This window comes from Catharus ustulatus, chromosome 6 (genome assembly GCF_009819885.2).
Source record: "Catharus ustulatus isolate bCatUst1 chromosome 6, bCatUst1.pri.v2, whole genome shotgun sequence".
Lineage (NCBI taxonomy): Eukaryota > Metazoa > Chordata > Aves > Passeriformes > Turdidae > Catharus > Catharus ustulatus.
Genome location: NC_046226.1, coordinates 26,211,196 through 26,232,289, shown reverse-complemented (window position 1 = coordinate 26,232,289; position 21,094 = coordinate 26,211,196).

Sequence of the window (21,094 nt, the reverse complement as noted above, 5' to 3'; positions counted from 1 at the left end):
TAATGTCATAAAAGTATTCTTCACCTTTCTAGTCTGTGTATGTGCGTGTGCTTGTGTGTGCCCACACTCAGGCCACTATCCCAGCACCAAAGCCTGTGGTCATGCTAACCATGTGCAAGATGCCTTCCACAGCCCTGGAGGAGACAGCAGGCAGGCCTGTGAGGATGAGCTTTAATATCTCTGTGTCTGGGAAAGTAACTCATAAATAGATCCCCTAACTACATAATTCACCTTCAGTAGTCGTGAGTCAGCCCTGCTTTCTTATTAGCAGTGAAGCTCCTGTCTTTTTGCCTGTATTTCTGAGGCAGTTTTGGAAGAAAGATAAGTCACTAAAGGATATGGCAATTTAGGCACTACAATCTTGTCCAAGTCTGATTCCTGCACTGCTGTCCCTGCAGACCCACTCCCCCAGTATTCGACTTACACTAAGCTCCATGAGAAAGGCATGTGCAAATACATGGAGTGTCCACAGAGAGGACTGGATGAAGTTCATTTCTGGGTGATAAGGCAGTGGTTCAAGAGCTGCTAGGAGTTCTTCTGATCCGCTGACAATCAGTCTCTAAAAAGGTATTAGAACAGCAGAGCCCAAGGTGGTGCTATCCTTACCCACCTCCAGCAGTGTTTTCTCCTGAGCTTACACATTGCTCTCATTTAATTCAGTCATCACATGGGAGCACACCTGTATTCCTTGGTTGTTGTCTAACATTAGCCATCAAAATGGCTTTTTAAAACATGGAAGTGCCACACTTCCAGACACAACAACAACAATCCCTGACAACCAGTGGCACCAAGGCAAGGGTAACTCAACCCCTACACTGGCCTCCCTCTAGAGCCTGCCATTCCTGATAGACTTTCTCAGTGTATATTTTGACAATTCCCTCAACAAAAGTGAACTTCCAGAAAGGCAATTAAGCTGTTTGAAATGGTAGAATTGTGCAGCAGCCACCTGGCACAACCAGGGTCTCATCAGCACTTCGAAGTGCCTTTGGTAAAAAATGGGAATGGAGCACAAAGAACAACTATGCCCAGCCAATAAAATGGACTTAAACCCTAGAAAACTGCTCTCTTTCCTGCTAGTGAGATGGAGAATAGAATGTGGAGAACAAAAACCACCTCATGAATACGAAGAGAAAGCCTGGGGAAAACATGTAAGGTCTGAACTGAAGGACAGGGAGCTGTGATACATGAGAGAACTGAAAACAGCTGCTTGGAATCAGTCATTGTCTCAGTCCACTTTAAAGGGCTGGTCAACACTGCAGGAAGAGCCTGTGAGGTATTTCCTAACTGGGGATTTTAGAACTGTGCAGGAAACATGGATCACACTGAAGAAATGGATTTATTTCTTCTGCTCACTGGGTTCACTTGTATACAGCCTGAGTTTTCCACAACCAAATGGTGGTGCACTGTGTGTTCAAGTCTTTATTTTGTTTATTTTGATACAGGGCATAGTGTTTCTGTAAAAAGTCAAGCAGATCACTGTCAACTAAAGTTTCCTTCATTTGAAATCAACTCTATCTCAAAGGAGCAATGAACAGGCTGTCATTATTGGGGCTAGGGCTGAGAGTAGGTGCTGAACTAGGATGGAAGTAAATTAAAGCAGCCTTACAGAGTTGTAACATGAATTTTCTAACATAACTGGCACAGACGTTAATCCAAACTGTGCAGCAATCCCCCTTTTAATACACTGTGGGAAGCAATGGGGTTCAAAGCATGATTGCCCCTGAAGAGGAAGGACTGTACATTTTGTTTGTAAATGCCTCAGTCTGGCAGATAAGATAAACTCATCCTTCAAGATAGAACAGTCTTCATGCCATTCCAAACAATCATTGTTAGAAACGCACTGAACTGCTGGGCCAGTTAATAACGACATCACATTTTATTTATATGGTTCCCATCTGCTAAAGCCTTCTAGGCAGCTCACAATGGGCTTGATTTTTGGCCAGAATTTAGCATAGCTTCTGTTTATATGGATGCAAATAACAGCAGTTGGATGGCTGTGTGCACAAACAGGTCTGACTACTAATCTTTGCTGCCACGACGCATGGTTTTATTCCTTCACACAACAACAAAATGTCCATCTGAAAAATCCCTCCGACAAAGAATACAAAGTATGAAGAAACCCAAGTTTTTCTGAGTTTGAATGATTTCAGAGAATCCAGCACTGGCCTTGGCAGCCCCATGAAAGGGGCATCACCATGAAAGGGGCATCACCACTATATGCCCACTGCTTAGTGAGGACCCCAGACTTCACACTCCCCAGGACGGGGTGCACTCTTGCAAAGAAGAAAGAACTAAATGTTCATTTCCTCCTCCCACTACCTCCTCTCTCACTCACCACTTTATCTTCCCCACTGTCAGCCAGCCCTAACTCCCTTTCTCACCCAACTCTGCATGCATCTCTCTGCCAATGTCCTTCCCCTCTTCCTTGCCTTCTTTCTGAGCTTTGTTTTGACTGTTTCCACGCTCCTCACAGCCTGTTTTCTGACTCAGGGGACTGACTTCTCCAATGGCCCCTTCCTACACCCCCCAGGACTGCCACTGCCATGTGCACTGATCTCCATGCCCTTGCTTGGCACTGACTACCACATGTCCTTCACCAACACATCTCAGCAGTCGATCACTGGCTTCTCTCTTAGGTGTCTGAGTCGGACAGATTTCATCTTTTTGCCTTTCATGCTGAAAAAGGATGGAAATATGAATACCTTGTCGAGTTTTCAGTGCTCGTTGTCTGGAGTGCTTCTATCAACTTGATGGCAGTGAACACGGTGCCTGGCAGTGCTCACCGAGCTGGGCTTTTGGATAATGGGGATATTTATAGTATATGCATTGCTTATGTACTGATAGCTGCCAAAGTAGTAAACAAACAAATGCTCTCCATAAAACAATGAGAAAGTAGGATCATAATCTTTGATCGATGAATGAGGATGACAGGTTTAAAAAGGCTTCCTCACTCTCTTATGCAGATTGCTTTTCCAACTGCCTGAATCTCAGCCAGCATGAGGAGGCTGAAAGTCTGGAAATGGATTGGGAAGAGCAATTCCACAGTCTGCAATCCACCCACTGTTGGAGAAGGATGTGAATGTGTGTCTAGCACTGACCCTACAGGGCCAGAGATGCAAGAGGACAGTCTCTTCAGGTGCCAAGAGGGACAGCCCAGAGCCACGCTGCAAGATATGCACCAAGCAAGCTTTACCTGCAGGAGCAGGATATGGACAGGACACAGCAAAACACTTGTCAGGCCCTTTAAGACAGATCTGCTGCTCAGCAGGGGCTCCCCATATTGGTGGAGACCTCAGTGGGTTTAAGAATGATCTTCTGCAGAAGCTGTTTTGAAGAGTGTTTCATTGAGGTTTGCAGCCTGAATCAACTCCAGGAGGACGAGTCTACACATGGTTCACCCAACAAGTCCCCCAAGAGGATGCATAAGAGACACTTGTTAAAACTGAGATCCATATATTTCTCTGGATCTAAGCTTTAAATCAGTGTCAAATCTGCCTGCAAAGCAAAGTCTAAACTTGCATTTACATTTTCCTCCATATACCCACATTAAGATGAAGATATGCTCAGTGCAACCTCATTTATGTTTAAATTCAGATATAAACTAACCAATCTGCAAGTTTGAGCATGACTCCATAAACCAGTCCAGAGAGATTTAAAATCAGTGATCTTGATCAAGACATTGAATAACTGCTTAAATTCCATTTAGATGTTTGTTTAGGCACAGTAAATTGCAATATGTGTGGTTTAAAAAGCAGCTTAACTGAAAATGTGGGACAGTCGTACCACACTAATCCAAGATAGTTCATGGTAGGTTTGAACTATTACATGTGAATGGCCTGACTTCCAGATTGGCATGCAGTAATAACAAGTTACATCAGTGGGATTCCTGTCTTGGAAAATCAGGCCATCAGAGACATTCACCTTGAAATTATAATAAAAATATAATATTAGTTAGGATCCACCAGAATAGTATTATTATGGAAGATCTGTATTACCCAAATAAGAACCACTATTTGTTGATTGAAATACAGAATAAAAATAATGTTGATGACTCAACTAATAACTTCGTATTTAAACAAGTTTCAAGTAAAGGCTCCTCAGGCATTATGGAGACAGGAAGCATAAACATGCCATTACAGTTTTAGGTAGGCAGAATGCAATTATCCAAATTGGATTCTGGCCAGAACAATGGGCACTACCCCCTCCTATTCTTGTTTTTAAAAAAGCTCCCTGACAAAAGTGACAACAGCTGTCACGAGAGAGGAATCCATCAGTTGCTCACACTACCCACATACTTGATTTAAACATCCTCAGTTTCTACCACAGACAAACAGCAAAGAGGAAGAAACTGGCCAGTCACCTACACATGGAAAGGTGCATGCTAATCCTCTCCTTCCTCTTGGACTTAATTCAGGAAAAATTCAAATTTCTTACTTGAACTGCTTTAATTTTTCCTGGAAGATGGAGGTGCAGAGCTGCTTTGAGTGGGGTTAACCTGCTGGGTAGATACCACCCTGTTGGGCAAGACTTACTGAGAGAAGCAGGGGAAAAAATAGGTGTCCCCTCAACCATCCAATACCCCTGCCACCCTCCTGTATGCATAGCATTTGTAACACACCTGCTGCTGCACCTTCCCCATTTCTCTTTGCACTCTAAGGCACCAGGATCTTTCTTGATAAATGGGCTTTGCAGATACAGATGGTAATTAGCTTTGTGCCCAGAGGTGAGCACGAAGACCAGAGCTCACAGGAATTCTCTCTGTACCAGGATGCGACTGCAGAGCAGAGATCCCCTCTAGAATCTATTCCACAACTTTACCATCCCAAAATAAATATTCCAAAAGACAAATCTTCTCCCTACAGTTTCTCCTCAAATTACAAGGCATTACGTAGTCTCTCTGGGATTCAAGTATCATCTCAATCACAGAACAACCACTAATGGCCACTTAGGATTCACAAAAACCCTATTTCAGTGGAGCACTCAAGCCTGACACCAGATGATCAGAAACTGCAGGTCAGGAAAGCACTTACATCCTGGAAAAAATGATAAAATTTAGGTACATGTCTAAACACCCCCTGGAGAGAGGGGGTTATTCACACTTAAAAATGCTCTGCTTTTTGGGGGCTCAAGATTCCCAAAAGAATTGCACTGGACCAATATTGGACCCTGGTATTGAAAAAAACCTCCACCATTATCTCTGTCCCTTTCCTCCTGAAATGCCTCCAGAGCTGTTAGCAGACCAAGGCTATTCTAGAACTAAAAAGGGAAATTTATTCAACAAGCACTATAGCAGGTGGCAGCTGCTAAACAATCTGCCACCAATCAGCAGTTTATGAAAGAGAGTAAAGAATCCAATAATAACTCACAGTTGGGGAGGGAGACACCAAGCCTGCAGTTACTGAGGGAAGCTCATAATAAGATAGAGTCAACTCTTCAGCAAAATTATTTCTCCTAAAATCTGCTTAATTGCTGAAGTTGGCACTCCCCAGCTCCTGCAGTCAGGACACCCAGAGCTGACCCACCACAAGATAAGCTGTAGGTTAGAGCTGGGAGGCTTCTTAGGAGGGTCGAGTTGGTAAAAATTGAGGTTGGTGGGAAACCCAAATAATTTTATCTCTGTTCTTTTGACAATTTCCTTCTCATGGAGAAAGTCTATCCTTCTGCAAGAGCTCTGGATTTTTAGGACATTCAGCCCTTTCCAAGATGTAAGTATGCAGATCAGTCAATGGCACGATTTTCTCCAACGCCTTCCTGGTGCCAGTCCAGTGAGGTGGAGCTCAGGCTGCACAAAGAATTAGGAGATGGTGAAGGTGGTGTGCCAGGGCACCATCTGCAGGTTCCTGTACCACCTTCACCCCCAGTGAACTGAGTTTGCTGTGGTTACTTAGAACTCAAAATCCTGCAGGCATGAAATTAAGCAAAACAGATCTGAGTTAGGCTTCTGAGGACTAAGACAACTCCATCCAGCCGCACGGTAAATCTGTTTTTTCCAGTTATATTACAGCACCATCTACAGGCCTTTGCTGATGGAAACCTTGCCTCAGACAGGTTGTTTCACTATCTGTGTATAAATATTTTGTGGCTTCAGCAGCATATCTAGTGCAGTGACAGACTGGACAGTCCAGCTTAGTGTAAGTGGAACAAAACACCATTAGACTGGGCTGAGAAAATAGTCGGGTAACAGATGACAGACAGGTTTCCTTCTTCACAAGAAGTAGCTAATTAGTGAGTAGCCTTGGATTTCAACAGGTTGACTCTAAAGCACAGTGTAGGGTCCATCAATTCATTTTTACGTTATATGCCCAACTAAAATTGCGTTTCAGTTACACACTTCTGTTTAGAACAGTTGAACCAGAACTGCAAGAGAGTAAAGTAAAAATGCAGAAATCAGATTTCAGCCAAAAAAGTGGAACAATAGATTTTTATTGCTATATATAAACTAAATATAGTATATATATATACATATATATATACTACTATAGTATAGGATGAAAATACTATTGTACATGTAGGACCACATACTATAAACTATACTATATATATATATACTGCTGTAATATAGGATGAAAATACTACTGTGCATGAAGGACCCCATAGGTTAATATAGTAAGGAAACTTGATCCACCAGGGTCCATTATTCTTATCTTTGACACAGGTAGAACTCTCTACAAGACATCTGGCTCATCTCTTTCTGAAGATTACATGACAGAACAAAAGAAACTTAATTTCTGCTATGCATTTATAAGATCCTGGGATAAGCAAAGCACTGGTTCCATGTGAAGGGAGGTGTGATGAAGAAAACCTACAGGACAGAAATTATTTCTAGCAAAATAGCATCTCTTCATGCAAAATTTATCTGCCATAAGAAAGTGATTCTGCCTTCATCTGAAGCATCAAACCACAAACACAATGTAGATTGATCGTTTCTGGCACCAAATGCAGTCACTTGAAATCCATAAGAAAGATCCCAACAAGTTAGAGCTAAATGGGAATCCAAAAGACTGGGGGGGGGGGGGGGGGGGGGGGAGGGGGCGGGGGATGGAAACCAAAAAAAAAACTTGGAAAACTTTACTTTCTTCCTGATGTTTTTTGGCTCTTGGGAGGGGAAACGGTATTTCAAGATGTTCTCTGAAGCTAGGAGAGAAATGGGCTTTTCTTTTCTGATAGGAAACTCAAGATTCAAAAAACCACATGTAGAGAAAACCTGAAGCTTTAGGACAGAATATTAACTATCACAAGGCTCGTGATAATATCACAAGTGCTGGCAGCACTTTGTGAATCAGCACACAAAGCCTACTGGAAATTTTCAGTTTTTGAAACTCTGCCATGAAAATAATTTAGCTCTAATATCTATGTCATGTGGGGACCACATGCATAAATGCCTTTTAAATTACATTCTCCCTCTCATTCCAAAATGGAGAAAAGGTAAATGGTCAGGGCGATATGCACGTTACAGTAACCACCTGTGCAAGGGTTTTGTTGTCTAAAATGTGATTGTCTTGAATACTACACATCTTATGGAATTAAAAGTCATAAAGTTGCTGTCTTATTGACGTGTAACAGCACAGAGTGCACACCAACCACTTTGGATTAATTGCACATATAAAAACAGATTTCTTTTTTAAAAGTCTGCACACAGAGAAGAATCATTAATTTCACTTGAAGTGATTCCGAAACAGGATACAGAGCCTCTAACAGCCCTTTGGGCTGTGCCAATTGTTTTGTGCAGGTGTTTAATCCAAGTGCTCGGCTGCACGTAGGGAACAGTCGTTCTGCAAGCACCGGCTGGAGTGGGAGCTGCATGCTGGTGTCACGTAACTGCAAGGGGTTGATTCCTCAAAATCAGCAGAAACCTCAGGAAGCTGCTAATTCTTGTAAACAAGAGCCTGGCTTTTATGGAGCAAAATGGAGCAGAAAACACTGAAGTACACAAGAACCAAATCCCTTCTGCGAAAGCCTCTTTTATTATACCAGTGAAGCACTAAAACCTGCCATAAACAAGCTGATTGCTCATTTCAGCCTCTCTCTCTGCAGTCAGGAAAAGCAGCAGCAGCCACAGACTGAGTTGAACGGCTGGAATAGGAAACATCTCTTGAAGGTCAACGTTTCTTGTATTTTCAGGTTTCATTAGAACTTCCTCATTCACACTTGAAAACAATATATACACACATATATAGGATAAAAGCTGAGCTGCAACTGTTGTATGTACAACACAACCCACCCTTTTTCCTCTCTTTGTAGCACTGCAGTTTGATACCAGGCTGCAGAAAGATTGGATGGCCTGAGGTGAAGGAAGGGGAGAAGTTCCAAGGCATCACAAAGAATTTTTGAACCTATCACATCTGACTGTGAGGAATCTTATGAAAAGAGATGCTCCCTTAAAAGCCAGTATGGTATCTAGTGAAACAGATTGCATGCCCACCTCTGACTTGCAGGAAAGCAGCCCTGCTGCAGGGATCAGGTTGAGTCATTGGCAGTGTCCTGGGAGGAAAGAGAAAGAAGCGGAGGAGAAAGTTGAGGAGGATGCAGGAAGGCTACACCCCACAGCCTTGCACAATCAAAATATGTTTCCAAAGGGACAGTGGCTGCAAAACTCTGTGCAAGGCTATCTGTGGAGACTGAGCCATAGTCTCAAACCCCTTCAGACTTTCTGTCCCAGTCTCTTTCTCAGAGGCCACCTGCCACAGCTCTTCCTTCTCTGACTCAAGTAGGTCCTCAAAATTATTCCCATTCAACAGATCTGAAATTAACTCCAGGCAGTGTCAGTTTAGTAGCTTCTAGAGATATGGAATCAAGCAAAAGAAAAGAAAAAAAGAAAAGAAAAAAAAAAGAAAAGAAAAAAGAAAAAAAGTAGAAAACTATGAAATGGGTATGAACACTACAGATGATGCTGTGATTAAACCCAGAAAGCCCAGGAGTTCAGCCCTTAAAAATGGAACATGGTCCCACAAGAATCTTCACTCCAGCCTATGTTGATCCACAGTTTGCAGTCACTTTCACTCAACCCAATTCAAAAACCTGTGCCGCTTTAAGTATTGTCAGGCCGAATACACAAACTTACAGCAGCAGTTGAAGCACAGCAACCAAGCCATGGCAGCTGTGGCTCACAACACCCAGCGTGCCACAGAGGAACACGATAAGAGATTCCCAGCCTTCCTAACACCTGCTGCTCGGGGTGCCCAGCCTGCCCTGCCCTGCTCCAGCACCCACTCCTGCCAGCACAGGAACTGGAGAACAGCTCTTCCATGGACGGACTGCTGGTGCTACGGGCAGGCTGGAAGAGAGCACACCAGCTCACACTGGGATGCACCAATGAAATGTAGCTAGCATAAAGCAAGTGCACTCTCTAATGAATTATTCCAAGATAATTAACAGTCTGAGGGAGAAATTTGCAACAGTTTAATGCTTACTGTCAAGAGAAGCTAGTACCAAGCTCAGCACTGCCTCACCAACTCACAAAAGGAAACAAAGCAAAAATACAAGGGAGCAAAACATCAATGAAAAAAATATGGTGCTGTTAACTACAAAGGTGCACGTTTGAGCAACAAGGATGCTAATAAAGTCTTATAAGTAGACAAGAGATCTGGTTTTGGTAGCTTTGTGAAAAAGGCAGCACCCAGTGGACCCAACATCGGGCTGGTGCAAACTGCATTTCACTAAAGCCCATGCAGACCTGACTTCGGCACTCAGCACTGTCTGCATCTCCCAGCTCCCTGGTAAAACTGCCTGCAAGGTGCATGGGGAGCTGTGGAGCTTTTCACACACTAGCTGTTTGTATGCCTGCTGTTTGATATACATTTGCATCTTTCAAGCCATAAAACATGTTTGTTTTTCAGCCTGAGTACTGGCTCAAAGTGTAATATTCAGCCCACTAAGGTGCTGGGCAGTTGAAGCCCCATGCACAGAGTGGCAGCTGGCACACATTGCCTCTGCAGGGAAAAAAAAAACCCAGGAGATTTTTTAGTAGTTTACCCACATATAGAAGGGATAAATAAAGGGTAAATAATCTGATATCAATCTTACAATGTATTTTTTTCTTTTTACTATGCTCGAGGCAACATAACTCAAATGCTTCTGCGCAGTCATTATGCACGGAGCCAACATGAGCTCCCACTTATTAAGGTGTATTTAGTACCCTTACTCTGAAGCTCTCAAATCAATGGAGTCCACAGTCTTAATCTCACATTGCTCTTGCTAACAATGTGGTTACTGTAGTGTTGGCCCGGGTTCTCAAAGGAAAGAGGATATTAAGCAGAAACCTCTGGTAATGAAATCTCATGTAATGAAAGAGTGTCTACAGTGAAATGTTCACATGTTGCCCGCAAATCAGAGCCTTACAAGGTGATTTCTGAAAGCCTCTGTAATTATACAAGTGCCACAAAGTGCAGTTGGGTGGCTGGCAGGTTATTTAAATTTATTGTTACCACATAACACACTACAATTCTGCGAGCAAAAAGGGTGTGAGGGATAGCAGTATTTCACAAAATACACATAACACAATTAACAATCCAGGCTTGGAACATTTAAGTGCTTTCAGTATATGTTACTCCTTATTAAAAACAAACTGCATGCAGCTCATGAGAAAGTCCCGTAGATAGCAAGAAACTACAAGGCAGAAATCTTTCCAGCGGATAGCAAAAGTGCACAGCAGCCATATAATGAAGGAGTATGGCCAGAAGAAAGCCTGTGTGCTATGGAAGTGCTGCCCTGTGGGACGAGGTGTTTCAGCCTCCCTCATAACTGGTAACAGGTGAATCAAAGCAATCTTTGTGTCACCAGTGGTATGGAAAGACTGGAATCCTCACAGTGCTCTCTAAGTGTGCACAAAGGCTGTGCATCTCCAAATCCTCTGTACATGATGATACCTCAACACAGAAAGGTTATCCGTGTTATGAAGGTTTGCAGGATTAGGCCCTCAAGACAAGAATTCAAGCAAAGGGGAGCAGAGTGACTTGCATGCATAGCTGCTTCCCTTTGTGTCAAGAAACTCGGTTAAGACATTCGCTTTTGGCTTGTCCTCTGAGTTAAAGTTCATGCAACTAAAACCATCTTTACCTCTTGTAGATCATCTAATGTCCATCCTGACACTCCGCAGGAATTCAGCAACCCTCATTCTGCTACAAAAATTGTGAAACTTTTATATTTGAAACATCCTTTCAGAATGCTCTCAGCAATATCAGCAGCTTTCAGATAGATGTACCCATGTAATCATCAACTAGTTGATCATCTACCTTTTACAGTATCCCACATCATTTACTCTCTCCCCAGCCAGAAGGTCCATAAAAAGACACTAGTGTTTGGCTCTTTGTTATCAATTTAATTTCAGAGGTGGTGTAGGGGTTAATAGATCAGGTACTAAGAAAGCCAGGAAGCCAGATGTCTCCTCTGCATGAGCAAGCATACTAGAAATACGCCTGTCTGCTTGGCCAGCTCTGCCAAGATCATCTTCCATTGAGATCACTCCTTCAGGATAGCACAGGTGCAGCCTGTGAATCCAGTATACTCATCAGCAGAGCCTGAAAACTCTCTTACAAATTGGAGCTCTTTTGATCTAGACACTGTGTTGATACATTAGAGGCAGGTCCTAACACAGGATATTCAGTGTCTGAACAAATAAGGCAGATAAAGACTGGGAGGGAACGAGACAGCACAACTCCCTCATGATCATAAAATAAAGGAAGAACCAGGAAAAGAAGTGCTGTAGTCTACCCCATCTGCTGTGCTGTTCAAGGACCTTTTATTTTCTGTTCATTACTTGTTAATTATTTCTGAATGCTGGAGAAGGCAAAAAGACAAACAAGTCCCCATAGAGTTAGAAAACATCCCTGCTATAAGGCAGACTCAAATTGGTTGAGTTTGCAGCCAAAAGCATTCCCAGGAGAGGGAGCAGAGCTTGCTGCTACAAGAAAAGGGCCAGTTGGTTTCTGAAGCCCATGGACGTATAAACAGAGATAAAGTTTGAGACAGACACTTGGAGAAAACTGCACAGTGGAAGCTGCACACACACGAGCAGGCTGTGTCTTTCAGAGGATGGAAATGTGCACTTGCAGGCTGCCGTGTGCAAGAACTGGGACACAAATGTGCCACAGCAAACCTGACTGCTCTGGCACAGGACTGCCCCAGCCCCACACTCTGCTGCAGCTCCACAGGCTTTAAACACCAGCACTCGAATCCTGTGTCCCTGTAAGCTAACCAGCAGACACTAAAAAAAACATCTTGGTGCCACTGAAATCCCACTTTTCTGTACTGAGGAGCAAGTGTCTGGTAGGCTGGGTGAGCACTTTGGTGGACAACTCAAAATGATTTGGAAACTGAAGAGTGGTCATTTTATATCATATTAGCAAAGGTACTCTGGGTCAACACAAATGCTCTAGATGTTTATGCAATTTGCACAACAAGCTCACCTCAGACACCAGGCTCCAGAAAGTATCTTCCATTTTGAGGTTTTATGTCTCATCAAGTCAAAAGTCAATAAAAATTAAAATATGACAGCTGTATAGAGTTTTATAGCAACAACATAAAAATTGTGATTTACAGAAAGGCTTTTTTTCTTTGTTGTAGGCAAAATATGAGAGGCAATCCCTTGTCTATAAAGACACATCCTTCAGTAAAGCCATCATAAAGAATTTAAAACCCTGATAATGATCAAGGGCAATGTTTAATTTTTCAGTATTTGCAGTACCTTTGCCAATGCAGATATCCTCTATGGCTTTGCTCAACATTTAATCTTTCTCTTTTCTCCCCCTGAAAAAAATTCTCTGATAAATGTCTAACATATATCCAGAGATATTTTAATATAAAGTTGTTTTTTTGAAAGGCTCTTGTATGAACTAATTGCCAAATATAAGAGAACTGAGGAACAGTTTTCTTTGTCAGAGTTAACAGTAATGTTGGGTCAAGCAGTAGAGCCCAACTTTACAGCTGTTTGCAGCATTTATTACAGTAGTGGTTAAGTAAGCAATCTGAATCTACCTTGTTTCACTTCTTGCCTGAGCTCTGCCCTTTCCATGGTGAATTCTGCCATGGCTTATGGGGACTGGTGGTCACTCCTCATCCTCGTGCCCCGTTGAGCACAGCAGCAGAGGAAGCGTGCAGGCAGACATGAGCACCACATGAGCAGGGGTGTGATGGGGCTGGGACAGGCAGCTGCTGGATCCCCAACCACCACCTCTGCTCTTGGGGATGGGGAGTGAGGAACTTCTGCATTAAGAAGTGGCATTAATCTCACTGCATTTGACAACCAGCAACTGACCTACCCCTCTAAAACAATGTCTCATCTTTTTTTGAGCCCGTTTAAAACCTTGTTCTCTAGTCAGGTTAAAAAAATAAGTGCAATCGAATTAGGGGCTGTACAAAACAAGAAGTTTCTTTTATTTCCTGCCTGAAAGCTTCACAGGTTACTAAAATGAAGCTACAGAACTGCTGAGTGTTTTCATCTCCCATTGGTTCAAAAAGCTCTGTGACCTCTTAGCAACTACCAAAAACTAAGTCAAATATAAACACATAACCTAAATTACATGCACATTTCCTTTCCCATTCATCTTTCTCTACTCTACAGAAATGTTGACTTTCCTAATGATGTTTTAGACGTACTGGGAAAGTGTATAACCCATTACATAGCCATAAATATAATTATGGAATTACACTGGTTTTCTGATTGTCTAAAGAATTAGTAGGGACATGAATGCCCCCGCTTGAAAAATCAATTTGCATATTCAACTTAGATGTTTATCCATAAAAAACATTTTAATTTCCAGTTCAAATCATTATCATGAGTTCTACTCTGATCTTCTTGCCACAGATGTAACTCAAGTAATAAAAATCGGAGGAAAAACTATAAAGGAAATCAACAAAAGTTCTGTGATGAGAAGGTCAAAAGATTGTTCAAATTTGAAAGAGAGGCAGTGGTGTTTATGCCAATACAGAGTCTGTATTACTCACTGCTTTTCCCCAGCTAAGTAGCTTTGCCAAGCATCATATTCTGCTGAGTTTCAGCTATACTTGTGTGAATGTTGCTCCACAGATAAAAGACACAGAACCATAACAGAGGGAGTCATATTCATAAATGTGCTCTTACACCACTGATTTGGTTGCAGAGCTATAATAGCTGCTATGTCACCACTAATCCTCTCTTTCCCGGTCAGCTTTGATATGTTATGGTTGAGACGATACTTATTTCTTTTTAGTGACTTGGTAAGGCACATAATACTTCACACAGGTCTCTTGTTCACACAGATTCAGGCAAAGTTCAATTCATGCTTTGGAAATGCCACCACAGCTTCATGGAGCACAGATGACGGACGCGCAAATTCATGGCCACTGCAAGGCACGGACAATCAAAGTGGTGATGGAGAGCTTCCATTGGTAAAACATGGCTCAAATAAAATTCAGAAAGGTTTAACATACTCACTGCAGATTATGGGAATCCTGAATAATTGCTCCAGAGAGTGAGTGCAGTATACAGCTATTTCAGTGTAGTAAATCGGGTGATTTGGTTTGAATGCATGTCTCCCTATCATCACTCCTGCATTGATCATGCTGCCAGACCTCAGATAATGTGTCCACCTACAGCCTCAAGAAGCCAGGGAGGGACTGGTAGGTCCTGGCTACCAGTAGGGTGGCAAGTTTCCCACTCCACAGCAATGCCTTGGTCTGAAAGAGAATGTGAAGAGCCAGTGGTAAGCAGGTTGTTTGCAGGCAACACACATTTTGTCTGCCTCTAAGCATGTCCAGAACTGCAATTAATTTACAGATCAATCTATCACATCCAGACCCGCTCTAGCTCTCCCTCCAATGTTTTCTAATAGGTCTTTGTTATGAACATGATATGTGGATGGAGATACAAAGAAATAAAATGGGTAGGAATAAGATTTGAAGTCCATCAGCAATTTGATTCAGCTTGTAACTGTGAGCATTAGTAAATACTAATGAGTAGTAATATCCCTGGTTTTAAACAGTTTCTGGTATGGAAAATTTGAAAAACACAATGGATGTAATCAACCTGATGAATTTAGTACTAGGACACAACATTTCAGAGGAGGATTTATGCAAGTTCTGTTGGATCAGCTGTAGTGTAGGGCAACTCTAATTTCAGGTAAAAGACTTTGATGTGTCTTTAGTACAATGTTATCCAGCCATACTTTTTACAATTCATTTGTAAATTTTGAGCAGAAAACAGAAGACTTGAATTTGTTTCACCAGACATCTGATAAATGTCTCATAAATCTATAGCTTCCCTCCATTTTGTCCTACCCATTATCTTTTGCCCTGCAGTTCTGTTTGAGAGTTGTTTTCTTGGTTGGTTCAAAGGGTTTTTTTGAGAAAGGGAGACAATGACATTTTTTTAAGGCAGAGTTGCACCTGCTGCATTTTCAGTATGCCTGTACAGGTAGGCTAACCTAAATACTCCTTACTTGACATTTTCCTAGGTTACAGTCATGTTTCTGGCAAAATGAGATGTGTTTTCAGTTCACAGGATCCAGATATGATTTACAGAATTTCCAAAGGTGCTCAGTGTTGATCTGGCAGTGTACTCTTTAAAAATGACTTTCCACTTGCAGCAGTGTGGAGAGGACAAACTAGCACAAAGAACTTTTGAACCTTCCCTTAGCACACTAAACAGAAAATTACTTTTTTAATTATTATCCTTCTATTTTTTTTTATAACTTCTTTGCTCACTCTTATTCTACTTCTTATCTGGGGTTATCACATGGATCTCATACCTTCAGAAATGGGTCTCTTTTCTGAACTCTAGACACTATTATTTGACCTAATGCAAAGTTTGGTTTCTTTTCCTTTCCTTCACATTTTTTTGCCTCTCAATGAGCTTCACAAAATAACTTTTCTAGCCTTTTTGTACAAGGCTTATTCCCTCTGAAGGTAACTTTTTATCAAAGCACACTTCCCCACATATTTTGTGATCTCAGCTCTCAGAGTCTCTAGGACCTTGCCTGCAACTGAAGTTCAATTTACTAGCCCATTATTTCCTACTACCACACTGCTTCTTTCAGAGACTAAGATAATGTTAGTTTCCTTTGTGTCCATTTATACCACTCTGCCTCTTTACAGAGCTATTAAATATTCATTAATATTTCAATCAGTATTCTCCTACAGTGACAAAACTCAGCACTCTCCTATCCCTCTTGCTTGTCAAAGACCAGCCAGCAAACAACTCATCTGAGACCACAGATGCTAAAATTTATAGATGTGGCCTCTTTTTTGTCATTTCCCAAAATAACATAGGTTTTCTCAGAATTGCATTTGAATTAAATAACAGCTTTTTTAGAGACACAGTCTTGATTTTAAGAATTACCACTGAGAAACTCACTGCAACCTATATGAAGTTGATTTGAATTTGGCTAACTTCAATTTTGTCTTTTAACAAAGCTACAAACAAGTCAACCCTAAACTTTCTTTCAATGCAGATAACCAGATTCTTGCATCTGCAGTTCATTGATGAACCTATTTATGTTGTTACAACCTTTTTGGGTGGCACACCTCAGCAGGAGACAGGCCCTCCATCACACGGGGTCTGGCAGAGGGACAGTGCCACCAGCCTGGTCCTTCCCTGCCTTCTGCAGTGTGAGCACTGCTCTGTGAGCAGTGCTGCTTTAGGACCTTTTGTTACACAGACTGCACATCACTGTTCCCTGGTTTGCCAGCAATATGAGACAACAGAAAGTGAATAAAAAATCCATCAACTCAACATTCAAATTTTCTCTCTCCGTTTTTAACTTTCTGCTCTAGATTTCCACAGTTCACTAAAATCTTCATTCTTAGCAGCAAGAAGCTACCTTTTCCATGAAAGGAAGTTTCAGCAGCTGTCAATGCTAATCCATGACGCTATTGGTAATTTCTGGTGACTCTTTCCAACTCTCCATTGCTCTAGCCAGTGTAAACTTTTACCTTTTACACAAATGAATGTAGGATCAGAGTCCCCCTTACATAGCTGTAGTTCAGATGTATCAAACCCTACTTGTGTGACAGTTCTGTTTAAAGCAGTGGCATATAGTTCTAATGCTCTGGAATAGATAAATATATCTTGGTATTTCCACCCAATATTTATAAAAACCTTCCAGGTTGGTATAACTAGGTTTAAAATATATTATATGGCAAGAATTACTGGATTCCTATGGTCCTATTTTTGCCAGACCTGAAGTCCTGCATGAAAATGTTCAGGACCATATATAACAATTCACACACATAATCGTGCAAGCTACACCTTGTAGATAAAAGTGTTTATTTAAAAGGGAGGGGTCTAGTGGTCAGAGTCAGGAGTGAGAATGGTATAAATACTGAGCAAGAAGAAACCTTTTTTACAACATTAATTTGCCAAAGGCAGACCAAAGTGTTTCTGGTCCCCATGGCTGAGGAAGAGTACAGGAATCCCTCTGGCCAGACACAGGTTTAGAGGTAATGACACTAAAAGGAGGGGGAAAACCCAGAGATAATTTGAAAAGTTCTGGCTTTAAAATACCCTTTTCAAGAGTGTAAGGGAAGTGCAAAGCAGACCTGAGCACCTAACCTGCCCTCTCCTGCTCTGCAAGGCATAAGGAAATGAATCACACTTGCAGGAAGGCAAAGTGCCTGATGCAACCCTTAATAAAACACATTTCTGAGTGCCTTGCTCCCCCAGCTTAGCTTTCAGCCTCTCCCAACAGGGTCAGAGACCACCTGTGATGCTGTAACTGCTGGTGATGCCACATGGACAAGGAGTTCACAGCCACTCCCATTTCACAACTCTTGGCCACAAACTCTTCTCCTGGGTCTGGCCCTTGAATAAATTGGCTGTTACTGCCTTGATGAGCAAACACAAAGTATTCCAGAGCCTGTAGACCCACTCTGAGAAATTTTTCCGTTTTCCTGTAATCAGATTTTTCCACTGGCAGACAAGCCTGGGAAGGTCTTCTGGCAAATCCCTCCCCAGAGCATTTCTTTGGAGTCAACCTGATGACAAAAGAGCAAGTGGCTCGTTAGCTGTGAGGAACACTCAGGTGGCTTTGCAAATGCCCTGTGCCAGGAGATGTGAAGAGAGGGGCTCCGGGGCTGCCAGTAGCTCTGTGTGCTTTTGCATGAGCCAGCAGAGCCTGGTGGGCTGCCCTGGGCTTGGGTGGGGGCTTCCTTGACTGGCAGGATCTTCCAAACAATGGTTTGACAGAGCTTAAGCTGTGAATCATTTCCAAACACAAGAACTGGCCTGCCAGTCCTAATTCCGTCCTGAAACTCTGTGGGTTTCCCAAACAAAACCAAAAAATGTTGAAATAAAGCAAATGGGCTACATTGGAGAAATTTATTTCTCTCATGGGCTAAAACACAGACTATGTCCAACCCCTCCCCACTTGTATTAACCCTACAAGTTTAGGTGATACTCTTTGTATCCAAAACAGCATAAAGTGAAATTAATTTAGCTATTAGTTTCAATTTATAATTTAGGACAAATTCTTTACTGAACTTAAATACTTTATGCAAAGAGAGATATTTGCACGTGGGCCTTTGGTGCACACACCTTTTGGGTACTTAATTAGAGGCTGGTTCTGCTAAGTTTCATGCCTAGTAGGAAGCCTGCTCTTACTCATCTTTCTCCTAAAACACAACCAAAGTAACAGGCCTTGTGCAATCAGTCACAATGGGTCTGACCCTTAAAAACAACATTTGAGGAAGCAGGCGTCCTCCAGCGTGCCTGGCACTCCACAGATGGGCTGGGCAATGAAGTGCTGCAGGAAGAGCTGCCTGGTGCTGCAGAACCCATAACCAACAGCTTGGTAATGGCACTGCTCTCGTGAGAAAAGCAGGGTCATTATTAAGTGGATGGAAACTGTTGGTTGTAAAAGGCATTTATACAAACGTAAACCCTTCTTTACTGCCACATTAAATTTATCACAATGCAAAGAACTGTCAGTAAGAGGATGTTCAGTCTTCCACATCTACCACAAGCCCATTTAAAGCAGTTAACTTCATCACTGGTGTCTTAATCCAAAACTGTATGTTCAAAATTTGATCAAAATATTAATCCTTCTCAAATCCTTTGCATTTCTGGTAGAATCCCCTTCATTCCTGTTCAAGATAAAGTTAGTTACTGATTGCATGACACACTGTGAGCAATGCTTTCTAGGGTACTTAACATCTTTCTTTATAAAAGAGAGGGACAAAAAGAGAGAGAAATCATTTTTTCTGAATAAATTTGCAGGCAGCTATTACTCACAGCAGACCTATGACATTTGGTTTGAAGAAAAATGCCTTTACTTTCTTTCATAAAAATTCACTTGTGCTTTGCTTGGCTAAAAGCTGAGAAGAGAAACCTATCTCCTCTGGCTTCCATTTTCTGAGGAATAGCAGCTCCGCAAGCAAATCCATAAGCAACAAACAAGCACCAAATTTCTTTTGCTGGAAATCCAAGAAATTGCTGCAGCACTTGGAAAAGCAGAATGGAGACAAAGAAGCTGACTGTTACCCAGCTACAAGGTGTGTGCAGCTTACACCCCACCAACACCCAGAGACAGCAGAAGCACTCCCAGAAATATGAAAAAACCAAAAGAAAAGTCTGCCGTAATCTTTCTTCACTCTGCTGAACATCATCAAGACCCAACAGGTAACTTTTACAGCCCTATCCATCACTGGGATAACAGGATCTCCTGCTATCATTAGTTTTCAGTTCCAGTGGTAGTAGTCTCTGCTGAAATGCTTAAGGAGATGGATGAAAAACCTATAGATGACAGGGGAAAGGTAATTCATAGCAACATACAGTACTCAGTTTAACTGTTTTTCTTTAAAGAAGTCCTGGTTTAAAACCAATGCTTTGCTTTTTAAAGCAATGTTCTGGTTTTAAAACAATGTTTTCCGATTCAAGCACTATGAAATATCATTTCTTCCAGAAATGCATCCCCATATGGCACACTTAAGGGACACAGTCTTGGACTAACATTTCTCCACAGAAACCTGTCTCAGTCAATGTACAGATTGAAAAATTAAAATCAGAGCCTCTTTAGTTGTTCTTCAATAAAGGCTGACTGGGTTTTGAATGTAAAATTAGTAATGATGCATAATTAAAATCTAAACACCCAGCAGTTTTCTACAAAGGAAGTCAATTTCATTTAGTTATTCTTAAAAATATTTTCCCAAAAAGAAATGAACAGGTGGATACAGACTGACCTTGAAGTGTTACACCATTATCTTTTGTAATATCCAGCTGAAAAACCCACAAATTATTTTATAGGCACCTGGCTCATAATATCTTACAAATTAAATCCCCATTTATCTATATGCACCTAACAGTACCTATTCATCGCCTTCACTTAAAAACACATTGCCCTTCTTGCTAGCCTTGTTAATTTCCAGATGCTAATTAAATTTAAACTCATAAGTGTATCTGTTTAGCATGCATGACTAGATCATCCCTCAATATCCATTATCCATTGTACATTCCAACATGTTTACCTACTGCTTTTGTTTTGGTTTGTTTTGTTTGGATCCATTTCCATCAGTTTAAAGGAGGGAGCTTATGAATTTAAGTTTCCTATTTGGATGCTGGGGGGCTGGATTCTCAGGCTTACTGCTTTTGTAAACACCTTTGTCTCAACCTACTGTGAGGTGGAGGTGTTTTCAGATTATAGCATCAGAATATGGAAGAGCAGAATGGAAAAAAAAATCCCTCTGCAAAACAGCATATGGAGCACTTCAACAAAGGTAGAAATTCTTTTTTTCCCCAGTCCTGCCCTGCCCATTGCAAAGTCTGGCTAAATATGTGTTCTGTATTCCCTAATCCATTCAGTGCAAGCAGCACAGCCCAAACTCATAAGGAAGGGACTGGGACTGTCATGATGGAAAACAGCACCTGAGTTTCAGCCTGACCCCTCTCTCAGGTTTGCAGGATCTGGTCAGGAGGATGCCCTGGCAGCACAGCTGAGCACTTCCCTGGTGACCTGACAAGCCAGTGGAGTGACTACCTCCAACTTCTGTACCTGACCAAGCACACAGCCTCAAAAGGAGAAAACCTGAAGGGTCTCTAGAGCCCTGTCCCTGCTCTTGCCCCTTATGCTGCCACTGCATCTGCCTAAACCTGCAGCACTGGGCAGCAACACCCTGCCCTTCACTGGCT